Here is a 16838-nt window from a genome sequence, read left to right as displayed (position 1 = left end):
GATTCTTACTTAAATTTTTTTTCATTTCCAGCAGTTGTGAATGTGGGCTTTGATATATCCAGCTATAGGATATTGAGTGATGTGAAATAAACTTTCAGTGTTTAAGACACTGTTGATACAAGCCAGAATAAAAATGAAAATATAGCTCTAGAGAAAGGTGTTCTATGGCCTTAAAAAAATATTATACAGGGGATAGCTCCCAATCACCTTGTATTTCTAGAGTGAGATTAAGAAGATCCTATGGAACTACCTATAAGTAATAATGAACCTCAGGTAATGACAGGTATATTATCAGACTGTGTTTTTAATGAAGTAAATGTGTAATAAGTATCAAAGAATATGACACAGAAGACGCACACTTATCCATAATCAGAATATTTGAATACTGAACTTGTTAAAATTGTGATCTTGAACCCAAACACATTTTTAATTCTTCTCCTATGAAATTTATGTTTCCTTATAAAAGGAATGTGTACACCAAAGATATTGCTTTAATATTGTGACATATCAAACAGAAATAGAGTAAAGAGAAAATTGTATCCAAATTTCTTAATTGATAGCTCTTAAAATAGTTTCTTTTCAAAGAAGTAATGGAGAATGGTTACTCTAAATATCTGAAGCAAGTGGTGCATTATTTGACCATGAATTTTGTTATTCACCATGGCTATCACAATGAATGCACATGAGTACATATTAAAAAGTATTCTTGTACAAGATTGTACTGAGCATCAGTAAATGGGATTCGTTTGCCCTGTGTCAGTTTCAGCTCACTGATGGTCATTCAGGATGACTGATTGAGATTGTCTTCTCTTCTGCTGTTCTGTTTCCATGAGGCAGGTATGATTCAATTTTATATTCTGTGCATCTTGAGAGTGTCTGGGCTATAATAACCAGGTTTACTGTCAATATTTTCTATATTGAATTTTAAACAAAGCCTTTTCAATTGTTTCTTTTCATGGAGGTGTATTTCCTATTAAATACTTTGCACTATTTGATGAGTGGCTGGGGTGTTAGTACGACTGTAGATACCTGTTTATAAGAACCTGGTGTCTCTTGGAGGGAGTGGGAATTGAGCCCCAAGATGCCAATGCAAGAGTGATGGTTTTATTTTAAAAGACACCATTTAAATACAAATGTAATTTCAGAAACACTTGATAGGCTAAAACCCAAAGATGAAAAGGGAATTTTGACAGTCCCAATGAGCCAGTGTACTGAACCTAAGAGTCTCTGTCATAAAGCTGACCCACACTGTTTTCTGTAGAGAGTGATTCTATTTCCTCCTCTGTGCTTTGAGACAGAGTACTGTTATATCATCTATGCTGGTATCTAACTCCTGAAATCCTCCTGCCTCAGGATGTCATATTCTGGATGACAGGCATGCACCTTCATGTCCAGCTAATAGTTTACATATTTAATATGGATGCTAGAATGTGAGCAGGACATATTTATAAGAACAGTCAGAGACACACTGGTAAATTAATTTTCTTTCTGTTGACAGTGCTGTTCTCATCCACAGACACCACCTATTTTGCCACACGCTAAGCTTTCTTTCCATGCAAACTTTACCCAATACATTTTCTATACTCAGCCAATGCTATATTCTTTTAATTTTAGATAAGTTGAGCACTTCACTTTCTTAACTTAAACATTATCTTCCCCAATATGTTACTTCATTTTCTTGGGAGGCTGAATTCAGTACTAATTCTTAATGACATATGTCAAATCTGGTTACAGAAATCACAGTCATTTCATGCGTCATGCAACTATGCCATCAGAGCTTGTGGAGGATACAGTTTTATAATTCTGATATGCTCAGGTTCCTACTGCTCCATTATCACCCAGACAGCCTTTGTTATTCCACAGCATTTCACAGAGGCAGGTGCTAGCCATCAGTTGTTACATTTTCAGAAGTCTCTCACAATAAATCAATATTCAGTCATTTGCAAAACACAAACACACACACAAACACACACACACACACACATAATTTTTGAATCTGACCAAGTCATCAGAAACAAAGCAAGCTATTTAACTAGACTCATTATTATTCCTCTTAGCAAAGAACATACAAAATCAGTAAAATATGATTTAACAACACAAATCATGACACAAAGACAGAAACTCTCAACACAAGCACAGATAACAAACTCAAAGAAAACAAAAAAGGTGCTGTTTCCTACACGTGGCATAGAAAGCCTGCACTTCCCAAAACTGTCGTTTCCAGTAGCTGGAATTTAGCTGGCAAATGGATGAGTCAAGGTGTCTAATGGAAGGAACCTAGAGTTTTACTGTGGGTCTGAATGAGAAGAGGCTGTGGCCCTAAGGAGACATGTGTTATTGTTGTATTCCACATGCTTTCTTTGTGCCAGGGTTACATGCCTACCTGTTGTTGAATTTTTACTAAGCTGGTAAATAGTGGAATTCTACCAACATCAATGAATTTTGGCTCAAGATGGCATCTATAGCTGTCAGTTGGAAGTGGCCTCTTAGTCCTGTCCTGGGGCATTCAATGGTAAGTATCCATGCCGTGGGCTTTTTCTTTCTTTCTTTCTTTCTTTCTTTCTTTCTTTCTTTCTTTCTTTCTTTCTTTCTTTCTTTCTTTCTTTCTTTTTTTCCTCCAGGAAAGGCTGCATTTGGTTGTACACTGTGTTCTTTTCTATTTGAACTTTAATCTACATATATTCTCAAGAAAATAAATCAGATTTTACAAACAGTTCAAATTTAACTTCTTTGAAACAACTTCAGGGGACATTGAATTCGTTTCCCCAGTCACAAAATGAGGCTACAACATGTGGTTTCACATGCATCTGTAGGCACTGTTCACTCTCTGCTAGTCCTGCATTGTTACCACAGCCTTATTATGAAGACTTTTTTTCTATATTAGTGGGTAGAAACATGTCACTTAAGGTCTCTTTTGATAAAATGATGCCCTATATGTTCTTAGGAATGTACTTTTCCTTTACTTCTTATCTATCAGCTCAATCAGTTGAAACAACATGTTGTTTATTTTTCATTTTTAAAAGTAGAAATGGAAGCAATTTAGTTTCACATAATTTACCTAAATACTTTGTATGAATCTGTTTTATTTTTTAACAGCAGTTTATATATGTGAAACAAGTTTTCCTCCAAAGTTAGTTTGTAATGGAGGAAGTCATATACCCTAATATACGGTTTCTGCGGTCTTACAGCAAGCATAACAGACATAAGCTTCACATGACACTACTGTAGGGATAAAACTGCATGGTTTTGGTATCCAACACAATCACTTAAAACACAATCTTTTAATGTCAGTGCTTAAGCACTTTATGTATTTCATTAAAAAGTGATCATATACAGTAAATGTTTAATGATTAGTATCAGGTCAATGTATGTTAGTCTAGTACTAAGGTGTGAATTCTAATTCTTTTATATAAAACAGACTTCAAGTTTAGTTTAATTTCAAAACTTTTCTTGTTTGAAAGTTCACATGTAGCAATACAATAAACTGTTGTCTTTGACAATGCTATTTAACCTCAATATGAGTAACCCACTGCTTGTTAAATACAAACCAGTACTTCTGGTAATCCAAAATATCAATTAGTAATTTAGTGACTCACATGAGGATTTACCAAATGTCTTTAAGCAGGTGTCTTTTAGTTGACATGGATTCATTCTGTATTTATAGCACATGTTTTGTAGTATACATATTATTATCTTATAAAATATTTCTTTCTATCAATAAGAAGCAGGAAAGAAAACACCTGAAAATAAAAATTCATTTCCAAATGATCGTTTTAGACTTTTTAGTGTATTTTATATTTTATACTTGACTATTATATTTATATTGTGTTTTTCCATGTCCTCAATCACAACATCTCAAATTCCTGAGCCCTACATTATTTGTACAGGCACACACAAGTACACACACATACACACACACACACACACACACATTCAAACTATGAGTTCATTCAGTAGTACTCACATATACTTCTGTTTAGAGCTGACCACTTGTGACTGGATAACCTATGAGGGATCTTCCATGGAGAAGCCTTGATTTTCTCTCTTCAGCAACTCTTGACCAAGGCATGGGTCTTTGGGAGATTGGCTTGCAAATTAGTGTTGACTGTTTCATAATGTAAGAGAATAAATTCTTTATTTTAAGGCTTATTTTATTTTAACTTACGTGCATGGGATGTGACTGTATTGTGTGGGTGTGAGCTTGTGTGTGTGTGTGTATGTGTGTGTTAGTGTGTATATAGTTGTATGCAGATGCCTAAAGAGGCCTGAAGACAGCATTACATACCCGAGAACTAGAATTGTTGCTATAAGCCAACATTTGTGGGTGCTGAGAATTGAACAGTGGTCCTCTACAACACTCTACAAGACTACTCTATTCTTAATGTCTGTGTTCTTAACTTCTGTTCTATCTCTTCAGCCCCTAGTGATTCCTTAAATTATCCTTTTCACATAAATATCTTAAGTTGGGGAACCTGTCAAAAGAAAAATGATAAGTTGATTTTGTAATGGTTGTGCATTAGATGAGTCAGAATTTAGTACTTCTTGGAAAAGAGTGCTGGACAATGTTGTCATGGAGAGAGACTCTAGTAATGAACTAGTTGGTTCTCAAAAGTACTTCAGTTGTCAACAAAGACAGTTTTATAATTGTCTATCAAACATAGAAATTTAATGGTTATGTTTTTTGGGAATGAATTATGTTTCATTATCTACAAACTTATTATAAGCTGCATGTTGTAATTCAAGCCAGCACTGTCTGCCCACACTCTGAGCACTTGGTGCAGTGGAAAGAGCTCATTTCAGTATGTATACAACAGGAAGCAGGATGAGTATCCTAGTAACAGAGTTAAAGTTTTAGTTGGATTTATAGAAACATTCCAGGTCCTCAGCTAGTGATACTTGTTTATACTGGTTTACGCACTGTGTTTCCTTTTTACTTCAAATATTTAACCTATAAAAATATATGTGTTATATAATATATTATCATATATAGTAATAAGTTATATATTATAATATATAGAATGTTATATGATTACATATGTGAGATATATGTATATATGATTATATATGTGATTATATATATATATATATATATATATATATATACACACACACACACACACATATATATATACACATATATCACAGTCTCCAGGAAAGAATCATCAGCATTTCACATCACAGATACTCAGACAAGGGCATGACCCAAGAAAGTAATATGAAAGTCTTTGCTTCAAATATTACGACATAAGTATTTTTGTATCAGCATTCATGAACAAAAGTACATATTGAAACTTTTGATGAATTACCATTGCTGTGATCAGAAAAATCACTTAGCCTAAGTATTTGACTCTCAATTACATTATGTATTAGCATAGGAATTATTAGGGTGACCTAGGGAAAGAAGAAAGTCTATTCATTTTCTTTGCCAAACAGGAAGAATCCATTTTTCAGATTCTAAAATTGTTGTGTGATGTTTCTGGTGAACACTGATCTCTGCTATAAGAATTGTGTCCAAAGTTAAGTCAGTCCTCTGTTTTCACAGAACAATTATGATGATGTCATTTCCTGTATTATCATAAATCAGTTTCGGTTTTAAAGGTATTTTTTTATTAGGTATTTTATTTACACTTCAGATGGCATCCCCTATCCCCATTCCCCCCAACCCCCCTTAGGAAACCCCTATCCCTTGCCCCCTTTTCCTTTTTGCATTTATACATTTTTTTTAAAAAAATAATGTTAATCATAGGCTTTATAAGTTTGGAATTGTTCAGTCAGAGGTGTAACCCACTGACCAACCTAGATATAACAACTATCTTTGACTGGTGGAGATACATGAATATTTGCCTCCCTGTCTCCCCCCTCTTTCTCTCTTTCATCACCTAGCTTCTCCTCTTCTTCTTCTTCTCTTCTTACTCCTTTTCTTCCTCTCAGTACTCCTCCTACCTTAGCTCCTCCTACACATCACCCTTCCTGTTAAAATGAAACTTTTCTCTCGAAATACAATTAGAGCATAATTATGTCAGGTATTAGAAAGATTGATTTTAAAGAGTCCTCTCTTTAATGATTTTGAGAGCACTGAAAGAATTGAAAACCTCAATTTGCTTGATGTGAACTATTTTCTGACTGCGTTGTAAAATTTATAAATAGCTTTATAAAGTACATTTCCAAACCTTCTAGGTATGTATTGAGTTATTTTAATACAAAAACTCAATGATGGCCTAGCATCTGTTGATCTTTTATCAAAACTGATGATCTTAGTTTGTTCTTTACAACCTTAGTAGGAGAGCACAAACTTCCTCATGTCCTCTGATGTAGGTTTATATTTCTCTGTTTCTTTCTCTGAATCTTTCCTTCTCTCTCTGTCCCTGCCCCCATGGTACTGTTACATAGCCCTTGCTGGCTTGATTACATTTTTGTCCAATGGCTGCAACTCACACCCATCCTCCTACCTCAGCTTCATGAGTGCTGTGATTTCTGGCATCTACTATCATGTTTGTCTTAGAATCTTTTACCTTTCCTCAAACACCATCTCCTAAGTTCTTAAAGTTTTTTGAGTATGAAAAAAAGAAAAAACAGTACAGGCTTAAATAAAGTTGGTATCTCTGGGAAAATGAGCATAACCATTTTACTTTTAGTTTCACATAGGTTTGGCAAGGATGCTGACCGTCAATTCTGTTATACAGCATGAAGAACTAACTTCCAGTCCTTTATTTTAAAAGCTTATGTCCTTGCGGTCAACCATACCTAGACATGGTAACTTACCCATAGCAATCTTGGTCTCAGTGTTGCTGAACAACTAGTTAAGTGAATTGACTATGTTGTTTTCCCAGTGAGATTTTCTAGTCACTAATTATTTTTTGATATTTACTACATCATTTTCAGTCATCAACACCAAAATCCTAGAGAATTAGTCACACATGAAAAAGTAAATACACATTTAATTTCATGCCCTATCCTTCACCTTTGGAATCCTGCTTTCTATTCCTGGTTTCCTAACTCTCTGTGTGCATGAAAATCTTGCTCACTTCCCATTTTTATCTTAGCTTTCTTTGAATAAACGTCCAGTGCTTAAATCATAATACTTCTCTTTTATAATGGCTACTCTAGTCTTATTCAGAAAGCTGCTAGATTATAGATGTCTCTAATTGCAATATAGCTCTAGCTGGATAGCATCATAGGTTCCATTCAAGTTCATTCTTCTGTGTTATGGCATACCATACGGCCTATTTGGTTTTAATTACCACATTTATTTAATGTGTGTGTGCATATATGTGGGACTGAATGAATATGTGCTCTACTGTATGCTCGTGGAGGTCAAAGAACGACTTTCAGAAGCTGGATCTCTCCTACCATATGAATCTCAGGGATCAGACTCTGGTCATCACCACTGGCATCAAGTACCTTTAGCCAACAAAACATCTTGCTGGTACCATAGGGCATCTGCTAACATTTGATATGAAATTATAAAATTTTAGTCATTCATGTTGTTGTTTATAATGATGAAACTTTCAAGATTGTTCATTCAGCTCTCTGGACTTGCCCTAAGTTTGTGTTTACATGTCTAAAAGGTGATTTAATACAAATAGAAATTAAGATTTAATAGGATGCAATATGCAATCTGCACACATTTTTCCTCCAAATTTGTATTACTCGCTCTTCCCCTTATCACACCATATATGGACGAATGTAGTTATTTTAGCTAAAATTGTTTCTGAAATCATAGGTTTTTGTCTAATTTTACATCATCTTCTTTAATATGAGATACATGGAAACACTGATACTTCTGCTTTATCCTTCCCTGAATGAAGCTTCTAAATGAGTGTGGCAGGAAGACTATGTGAATGTCCAGTTGGGTTTAGGGAAGTCCGCAGGGCCTGGTACACCTATGGTCAGAGTATGGTTACCCTCAGATCACTCCTAGGACACTTGCTTTGTGTCCTGTGTTACCAAGATTACCACATATGATTGAATTATTAACTTTTAAAGTCAATCATTTTGTTTTATGTTGTTTTTATAAACATATATGTTTTCACACACATATATGGTTAACATAACCAAATGTATTTGAAAATTTAGCATAAAAAAACTTGTGGTAAGATATTGAAAAGAAATGGTTTCAAATTCACTTCCTTCGGGTCTTCAACCTTCCAATAATTAATATCTAAGACAGTAAACTTAAGATAATTGTTTAGAAAGCCACTGATGAGCTTAGCATGAAACAATGTATAACCTACTAGTACCTAAAATTAATTAGTATATGAGTTGTGGCATATTTTAGATATTAAATTTCCAAGATTTTATAGAGTTCAATATTTTATAAAATTATCTTGACTTGTTCTAAAATTTAGAATTTCTAATTCTGTGTTCATTGAAAGATTAAAATTTGCCAGATATTTTATATACTCATTTTATTTAATTTTACTAAAATAACTCACTTATTAGATTATTCTGTGCCTCTACATATATTATATTTTATTTTGGTTTTGAAAGTATTCTCTTGTTCAAACACTGCATGTATATGTTTATCTGTGCCTTTCTGTGAAAAGTGACACCAGAAAACAGAATAATGAAAGATGATACGATCAAGGTTAAATTTCAGCAAGGTGTTTACTTTATAAAAGATTATTTGCAACTATGCTGGACTAACTGGATGAGAGAAAACCATGCAGTTGAAAAGCTAGTCATATCTATACATGCATTTATTCAAAAAAAGAAGTCATGAATTTGAAAGAGTTCAGGAAAAAATATGTGTCAGTTTTGAAAGGGCAGACTGAGAAAGGGGAAATTATGTACTTTTATTATAATCTCATAAAATAAAAGTGGTAAGTTTTAGAAGCTCGTTATATCTGAGTATCAGCTCAGTACAGGGAGACTATAAAAGTTGAAGAATTACAGCATCTGATCATTAATTGTACCAGTACATTTAAAATGAAATCAAAGCCTTTCCCATGCTACCTTGACCTCTCTTTTGGTCACAGTTGAGTTTACTGTGTATTGTTGGCAAACTTTACATTTAACATGAAAGTACTGCCAGACAGTGGTGGCGCATGCCTTTAATCCCAGCACTTGGGAGGCAGAGGCAGGTGAATTTCTGAGTTAGAGGCCAGCCTGGTCTACAGAGTGAGTTCCAGAACAGCCAGGGCTATACAGAGGAACCCTATCTCAAAAAAACAAAATATAAATAAATAAATAATAAAAATAAATTTAAAAATAAATAAAAAATAAAACAAAAAGGACTGGTTTTAATTGTGCTGTTACTATAGGGTTGATTAACTGTCCACGTTTCTTTTAAATTATTTTATGGAATTTGTATTTATGCCATCATCACTCAAATCTTCCATAAGTGTTCATCAGTAAATCCAAGCATTTTAACGAAGGGTAGCAGTAAGCAGATTTTTGTGCCATTTTACAGAACTTTGGAGAGAAGTACAAAATTGTACTAAAATAACCATTCTCAGGGAAACACTAGGAACTTTGGAATCTATTTTTTTCATCGAACATAACTTTAAAGATAAAGATGGGCAGTAAAATAGTAAATACGCTCCATAGTAAAATATGGAGCATAAACTGAAAACAAAGCATTGCACACAGATGGCAGAAATGCATATCATCAGTAAAGAAGCCTGATAGAGATTGGCATGAAGAACTTTTAGAAACTGAAAGCAGAGCTACAGTGTGAGCCCAGCTTAGCAGTCAAAAATCTGCCCCTTCTTCATTCCACAGAGATACCTGCACATCCAGGTTCACTGTTGTACCATCCAGAGTGGCTGAGTTGTGGAATCAACTAAGGCCCATTGGCATATGAGTGGTTAAACTTAATTAAATTACATATTTTGCCCCCAAATAAAACCAGAGATCATCATGTTAAGTGATGTCAGCTCAGAAAGACAATTATCACATTTGTATTGTATATAAGACATAGCCTAATTTAAATACTGTATGATAGTAGGTCAGGAACTTTAGCAGGGAGTTGGATAGCAGGATTATATGGTAATAGTAGATGAGAAGAGGTGAAAAAGGAGAGTAAATAGGTGGCATTGATTTTAAAATATATATTAAACACATGTATGGAGGTGTATCTTTAAATATACATTAAATGCACATATGAAGCTTTATTGTCTAAATTTAGCTGAAATTTTGGCTAGAGACGATTTTATTCTAAGCAAGTTATTGGGCTATTCCCATGTAGAGGAATCAGTAGGTCAAGTTGTCTGTCCTGTTTGGTCTTCTTGAATTTTCTTTTCTGCCTATAGCCAAGATCTTCAGGTGGTCTTCCCCTATCATATCTGAACCATATTATACTTTGGTAGGGGTCCAAAGCTTTTCTCCTTTCCTGTTAACAGAAATACAGAGCCTGTCTTCCAAAATAGCATGACCTTGGTCCAGTAACTAAAAATTATTAAGGTGTAGCTTAGCGTCTCTCCCAGAGGAATTTTAATATCATAAATACCACCAAACTCATAATCACATGCATTTTGATAATTAAAACAACTCAAAGCAGTTAAAACAATCCAAAAAATTATATAATCTGTTGAGATAGTGTTCCCTCACTGTCTCCTGTTTTGTTTTCATATAATTAATTTTTAATAATGAGATCAAGTTCTAAATTGCTATTGCTTGAGATAGGTTAGGTTTCCTACCCTCTGCTTTTTAAACTACTGATAATATAAGATCTAAAGCCTCGATTATTTATTCATCTAAGTTTATTTAAATTCTCCCTTCTTTGGATATATATATATATATATATATATATATATCCTCTTTCTTTTTACATAATTACCAATTATATTACCAGTCCCCAACAAAACATGACAAAAGGCACCATTAGTTTAAAACCAATTTTGCCATCCTTCTAATTCACTGGCTTCTGGGAAGCATGGTAAGGCTTCATGACCGTGAGCCATTATTTCTTAGCAGGTGACCAGAAGTCATTTTTACCCTGATATATTTATTTACACAGTGATGGGGTTCACCAGGATTTTCATTCCTGGCCCTAGTCCTGGCCCGCTTTCTCCACTTACACACACACCAGTACTTAGCTCTGTGCTTAGGGAAAACCTTACTGGTCTCTGATGCTCTCCCCATGCTACTCCTTTTTATTTGGTATTCTCATCAACCTCTTGTCTCTGTTAAGTTAACATAAACATGTTCTTTGTTCTCAACTCAGCAAAACCACTGAGCTCTTGTCAGGCTGCCCAATCTCTGCTGGAGCTTGACAAAGTATCCAGCAATAAACAAGACCATTTCAAGTAATGCCTTCTCTTTGTCTCTGCTCTGGGCTTCTCTCTCTGCACTATGCCATATTCAATTTGTAAAACATTTTTACTGTTATCCTATCATATTATAAGATACATGTGTTGAAACTGACTCTTTATATGAACTCACAAAAATTTCTTTCTGTGTATTGTCCACATACTTTAGAACCTGTGTTGTTTATATATACTGTGTATATTGTCCGTGGTCATCTGGAATCCCCCTGCAGAAAATTTCCACCTGTGTAGTCTCTACCACAATATTAGGAATTTAGACATTTTGTAACAACCCACTCAAATTTATCTTTGTGTGTGTATCTGTGTGTGTGTGTGTGTGTGTGTGTGTGTGTGTGTGTATGTAAGGGTGTGTGTGAGGTGTGGTGTGTATGTTTCTGTTTCTGTGTTTGGGATGTGTAGTGTATGTGTGGAATGTTTGAGTGTGTGTGTGTGTGTGTGTGTGTGCGCATTATTGCTTCTGTTTAGACTCTCAGTGGAGAATTAGCATAGCTCATCATATAAAATCAACATCTTCTGAAAATGAAACAGAAATTAATAGCAAAACCACTCAGTAGACAACAGAACATTTACAAACTTAAGTTTTTCACACTGTGTAAATAGAGAGACAAGCCTAGACTTGAGCCCGACAGTTTCAATCCAATTCTTTAGACAGACACCTCCTTGCATGTTCCTTTTCATATGACAGTATTTATGACTTTCAACAGAACATGTTACTATCTTGCTTTTCCTTTGATTCCATGATACAATAAATTTTTTCTTGATCTTTTCTCTCATCTCTCTGAAAATGATTTTATAATGTATACCTTTAAGAATAGTTAATAAAATGGTCATCTCATCATGCAAACTACTAGTGAGTTTCCTGCTGTGCTTACAGAGCTTGTGTGAGGTTATAGGTGTTCAAAATTCCTATATGGAACTATTCCTATAGTTTTGCATGTAAAATACTTGCATGTGGTTCAGTGCTGAAAAAGCACAAAACAACCCAGAATTTTATATGTTGAATGAAAATCCAATTTAATTTTAAGAGACAATACTGGTGGCCATTTTATTTATTTTTTTAACACTGTTTTATTATGCGGTGATGCTGTAAAGGGAAGGTGTTGTTGTTAACCAGGTGAGACTCCAAGACTCTTGAAAAGTGGCTTATGTTTCTTTGTTGGGGGCCGACTTTTAGCAGAAAGCGGCTATCAGCTTTGTAGCCATCTTGAGCCATATACCCTGACATGAGACTTGGATTACAATAGCCTACAACAGCTGAGAACACTCCAATAATCTTGATTTAGATACCTTGAGATTAAAGGTGCGTGAGATTAAAGGTGTGTGACATAAGAGTATGACTTAGAAGTATAGAGATCAGAGTTAGAGACAAGACCTAAGGGCATGAATATAGGTGTAACTTAGAGGTGTGGCTTAGAAGTGAGACATATAAAAGGCAGAGACAGAACAGATCAGAAGACAGACTATAGAAGACAGAATCAGACATTAGGGAGACTAGAGGGAGAATCAGACAGGAGACACTTAGAGGAAGAGAGACTGAAGAATAAACGGGATTGAATCACACCCTGTCTGGTCTCCATTCTTTGAGTCTGCCCTCACCCTCGCTCTTGCTGAACCCCAACCTGCGGACCAGAGCAGCAGCTTGGGCCAGGATACAGTGGCCACCCAAACGTGGGTCGGCCCGGGCCTCAACATTTTGCCTGGGCTGCAACATTTATTTTGGCCGCCCCAACGTGGGGCTAGTGTGGACCCCAACATTTCTTCACTCCACAGAGCTAGTTATCTGCAGTTTGCAGTAGTCATTTAGAGTTACATTCTGAAGTCAGCCTGATGTGAAGACGAGCTAGTTTAGCCTTTTTCTGGCTGTATGTATGGTCCGGAGCAGAAAAATCTCAGCAATTTTAGCTCAATCGTTTTCATGATCAAAATTGAGACACAAACAGGCATGGCTGTGAGAACTTATGGGAAACTAGGGTCACAATGTGAAGAGCTTTCTTATTTTCATACTCAGGGTTACTGCCACTTTGCTTATATATCAGTGCATCTGCCTTCCTTTACAGAAAATGCATCTTCCTGTGCCCTGTGAATTCCATGAGGCAGAGAAGCAAACTGCTATCAAATTGAGACTGAAGTGATGAATGGGTACCCAATCAATAGTTAGAAATTCTCTTTGATATAGGGAAAGGAAATAAATGCATTTTGTCATTAACCAACAATGATTAATGAAGGATAGAGAAAAATGAGAGGGAGAAAGAGAGAAGCAAAAGAGAGAGAGAGAGAGAGAGAGAGAGAGAGAGAGAGAGAGAGAGAGAGAAGAGAATGTGAGAAAACAGGGATGGAAGATGAAGATGAGGAGGAAGGAGTAAGATAGAGACAGAGAGATTTTTGTTTCATGAACACAAGTTTTTATTAAAACTTGTAGCTACTGAAAGAACATACTGAACATCATCAAGAAATACAACTAATACAGGTTGTTTCTTAAAGTAAAACAAGTTTTTATATCTTAAAATTTACTAAATACAAATATTAAGATAAATTATTATATGAAAGAAGCACATTTAAGTGTCAACAAAATGAGATTTTCTTGTTGGTTTGAGCTGATTGTTCCACTCCAGCCAGCCTCAAGCTATTGTTTCCTTCACTTGTTTATTCTACTGTGGACAGTACTTTTTTTTTTTTTTTTTTTTTATAAATGTGGTCTATATTCTAGTTGTTAGCCTAACTCGTACAGCTATGTAGCCAGATAGAAGCAGTGAATACAAAACAAATACATGAACACAGGGAAAATAATAATGATGGTGATAACTGTAAGATTCAAGCCCCTTGGAACTCATCACAAACAGTGTAACAGGCTTGGTGATAGAATAGTTTGTGTGATGGAGCAGCATCATGACCAACACCAGCATCTGTTTGTGACTGATGTCTTTGTTCTTAATCAAGCAATTGTGGTATTTGATATTTTTACCCCAAGAAGAAGTTGACATAGGGAGATAGAATATGAGAAGGAGTGGGGAGAAAGGAGAAGGGGACAGATAGAAACAGAGGCAGAAACAGAGACAAAGAGAGAGGCTGACTGGCTACACTGAAAAGGGTAAGTAAAGAAAGGAGGAGCCTGGGCAGTGGGCTCCAGTATAATGCTAGTCAGCCTTGTTCTAGTGCTCTAATTTGAAGCCTAGTTTGTAGCTATCTTGGTAGAATGATTTTCTAGTAGGCAAAATTCCAAGGATACTAGTCTAATAGCATTAAAAACAATGTTTATAAATGCATGCTGCTCAGGGGTATATATTGAAGATATTATGTGACTTTTTAGAAAAAAATAAAAGGATCTAATCAGTGAATTCATGTGTAGCACCAATTCAGAGATGGTGCCAGCACTGTCTAAAGTGAAGCCAAAATGGAATTGTGAACACTAGCAAGAAGAAAGAAATGAGATTCTGTGCCTGTATGTCACACACTTCCTCTTGTGGTTTGTGTTCTGGACCTGTGGGGGCCTAGAAGCTAAAAATCATTACATTCTTACTTCATTTATTTGAAGACAGGGTCTCTAGTATCACAGGACAACCATAGGGTATGTAGCTGATGATGTCTTTCAATACCTAATCCACCTGTCTCCACTGCATGAGTTCTGATATTATACGCAGTGTTACCGTACTAGATTTATGTGGCATTTGGGATGGAATCCTGGGATTCTGCATGCTAGGAAAGCCCTCAAAAGATTTAAATTACTACTCAAATATGGGCCTTTACCAAGACCAGAAAGTGCTTTACTGAAGTTCTTTCCCTAGGCTCTTCCCTGGTTTACTTATGTACTCAGGTGTAGCCCGTTCTTCAACTCTCTTAAAAGACTCACATTAATGCGTTCTCTAGTTTCAAAGGCAGTTCCTAGCATTCTGTGTGATCCAAGCATTCTGTGACTTCTAAAACTACATGAGCGGTTCCTTCTCTGAGTCATGTCTTACGTGGCTCTTTCTCCATTTGCTTTATTGTTGTGCTTATCTGTAGAACTCTGACAAATATAGCAGCGTGATATTGACATAATTTCTGATATATCTCAGCCTTTTGCCTGCCAGATGTGTACCAGGCAGTTTATTCTTGGGACAGAACTGAACAAGCAAATGAGTATTGAAAATTGCTGAAGACTTAAAAAAAAATACAAGAGGCCATGATTATAGCTCAATAGTGGATTATTGCCTGTAATGTGTGAAATTATGTGTATAGTCTCCAGCACTGCAGTCTATACATCCAAAGCTTATTCCAGTACTGTATAAAATGCCCCAGTTTCCAAGGCTTAAAATAGCTTATGCAGTTGACATATTCTCAATTTGTCAACAAGCAATGATAATGAGGTGGCAGAGTCTTAGTAGACACAAGAGGCTTACAAATAAAAATCTCCAGTTCTAGGAGTGAGTCACCCTTTTTGGAGATGTTGAGCAGTAAGTTCCACAGGCTTTCCCATTAAAGCCTCTTGCCAATACTCTGGGTTACCTTTTAGAACTTGACTATATGACATTATTACTTAAGACAGCATGTACTTGAATCACAGAACATAGAGATTTATTGCATGGGCTTATCTGGAAACTTCATCTCTACTGAATGGCTTTCAAGTATTGATGATATTATAAATGCTATTGGAGGAGAAAAGTAGCCATTTACCTTACCCAGCTTTCAGCCCTGTGAAGTACAAATGACCAGTCTAGCAAGAAATATTAATTGATGCATAGTGGCAAAAATGTGGTAGTAACCAACCACTTATCATTGCCTTATGGTCCACTTCACAAGATGAAACTTATATTTGGCAGCAATGTTGAGTGAAAAACCTGAGGCTAGAAGGATCACAGACTGTTCTGGAAATATTTACTGCTATTGCTCTGGAAAGTGGGAGATAGTATTAAACTGATTGCTAAGCACTCAGAGATCAATGCAGCTGTCAACTCTCATCAAAGTAGTTCCACGATGATTTGGTGTTTAACACAGAAGCCCACAACTGGCTAAGATGTAAACTATAAAACTTTTCAGAATGATCAGCCCATAAATAGGACATCTACATCACTTTCCTTCCATCTAAGTTTTGGGGATTACTGTGGAAGAAGTAATTGGAAAGAATCTATAAGCCAGATATTATAGATGAAACATGGAAACATTACCATCTGGACACAATAGGGCAGCTACGTATATGTGCAAATAGTAATAGTGACATTGTGCAAGTTCAGGCCCCATTCAAGTACAGGCAGACCGAATTCATAGACAAAAAGTTGCACCCCTAGCTGAAGAGCTATTGGCAATTGATAGCTGCTTAGAGGGAAAGAATATACTTTCAAATTGCTGCCCTTGATAAGTTGGCCACACTTCAGTAGAAGGCTACACATAGAGAAATATTTAGGCAACTCAAATTGATGTTAATGGGAGTCGGAAATAGTATTCTCAGTGTTGGGTGAGAAGTGAATGAGAGGTGCTTCTGAAGGAATTTGAAGAGGACTGAATGTAGTCAAAACACACTATACAAAAATTCAAAGAACTTAAAAGAAAAAAATGTCATTAACAATAAAATTGCCTTGGAGTAAATACAGGAGA

The sequence above is a fragment of the Arvicanthis niloticus genome, chromosome 1 (assembly GCF_011762505.2).
Source record: "Arvicanthis niloticus isolate mArvNil1 chromosome 1, mArvNil1.pat.X, whole genome shotgun sequence".
Taxonomy (NCBI): domain Eukaryota; kingdom Metazoa; phylum Chordata; class Mammalia; order Rodentia; family Muridae; genus Arvicanthis; species Arvicanthis niloticus.
Note: the sequence above shows the minus strand (reverse complement) of the source record.